This window comes from Heterodontus francisci, chromosome 36 (genome assembly GCF_036365525.1).
Source record: "Heterodontus francisci isolate sHetFra1 chromosome 36, sHetFra1.hap1, whole genome shotgun sequence".
NCBI lineage: Eukaryota > Metazoa > Chordata > Chondrichthyes > Heterodontiformes > Heterodontidae > Heterodontus > Heterodontus francisci.
The window spans coordinates 29,178,877-29,180,830 of record NC_090406.1 but is presented as its reverse complement, the minus strand read 5'-3'; positions in this window follow the sequence as shown (position 1 = coordinate 29,180,830).

Below are 1,954 nucleotides of genomic sequence, written 5' to 3'. Positions count from 1 at the left end.
TGAACCAGGAAGAGCAGAAAGTGAAACTGAAACCGTGGCACTTGCAGCACGGAACATAACGGCCAAAGGGGGGGACCATTGCAAATGAGGGAGGGAGCAGTTTTTTTTCCAGAGCCTCTAATATTTGAATTGCAACCTCATCAAATGTTTCAAACTGGAGTACTTTTTTACAGCAACATACAGAGAGAGAAAAGTCATGCGTTTCTTAAAAAGTACATCTGCTGGGCAATGAATAAAGATTTTAGCAGTCCCAGTCTCCCCTGTGTGTGAATGGATTACCACAAACATGCACCATTCAGTCAGTGCCCGTCCGTCTAACTTTCTGTCTATCTATATATATGTAAAAGCTTAGTGCCTTGGCTACATCTGTTGGGTCGTGGCTTTCCTTTCAGGACAAATGTCAGTAACTGGCTGAATTAGAACTTATCTGCTAAACCATTACTAGCAACAACGAGTTTCAGTTATAAAGGCTGAGATTTCCACCCTGGCCCAACCTGTGGTAGGGCTCACCCGTCTGGATCTTCACAGATTCCAGTGAAGCTTTCTGGAAAAGTCTCATTTACATTTTTATTCCAGCAGGATTCTCTCCTGCGCTTTGCAGTTTGCCGAAAACGCTGCAGCATCTTAAAAAGGCAAGCCTTGAACAAACAAAAGATTTCCAGGCGTTAATGAATGGGCAAGATCTACTGAAGTAGAATTGTCAGTCTGCTGTACCCAGTTCATTTATCACCTTGCTTGGCCCCTTTAAGTTTTTTTCCCCGCCATCCTGTCTCCCTTAGCAATACCAGAATACCTACCTGTAAAATACTGGTGTAGACAGCATCCAGTGGTGGTAGTAACAGAACATGCAACATAAAAAGCGATTTTCACCCATATTTGGGTGGGTGCTTCTGGCAGATCGAGAAAAGCACCAGGCGGACCTGAAAATGAGGTGCCAATGTGAGGAAAGTGCAACATAGGACTGTAGAATCATAGAAATCATGGAAATTAGAGAAAGTTTACAGCGCAGAAAGAGGCCACTTGGCCCATCGTGTCTGCGCCAGCTGAAAAACAAACCACCCAGCCTAATGAGGTGAGGGTTTCAGCCTTGACTACCCTTTCAGGCAGTGAGTTCCAGACCACCATCACTCTCTGGGTGAAAAAGTTTTTCCTCATCTCCCCTCTAATCTTTCTACCAATCACTTTAAATCTATGCTCCCTAGTCACTGACCTCTCTGCTACGGTAAATAGGCCCTTCACCTCCATTCTATCCAGGCCACCCACAATTTTGTACATTTCAATCAAATCTCCCCTCAGTCTCCACTGTTCCAAGGAGACCAACCCCAGGCTATCCAATCTTTCTTCACATCTGCACTTTTTCAGCCATGGAACATCCTCGTAAATCTCCTCTGTATCCTCTGGAGTGCAATTACATCCTTTCTGTAATGAGGTGACCAAAACTGCACACAGTACTCAACTTGTGGCCTAACTAATGATTTCTACAGTTCCAGCATAACCTCCCTGCTCCTATATTCCATACTTCTGCTAATAAAGGAAAGGACTCCCTATGCCTTCTTAACCATCTTATTGACCTGTCCTGCTACCTTCGTGGATCTGTGGAGATTCACTCCAAGGTCCCTATATAATATTATAATATATATGCATGCTAAATAGAGAAAGCAGCATGCTGTAGATCGAGCTAAGCAATCCCACAACCAACTGATAATGTCAAAACTGCAACCCTGCCACATCCAGTTTGTGTGTGTATAGAGTTGGCTCTATGAACAATCCATCCTCAATGATGGCAGAACCCAAAATGTGAGTGTAAAAGACAAGGCTGAAGTGTTTGCAACTATCTTCAACCAGAGATGCCGAGTGCATTGTCCTTCTTGGCCTTCCTTCTGAGGTCTCACCATTACAGATGATAGTTTTCAGCCTATTTGGTTAATTCCACGTAACATCAAGAAACCGCTGT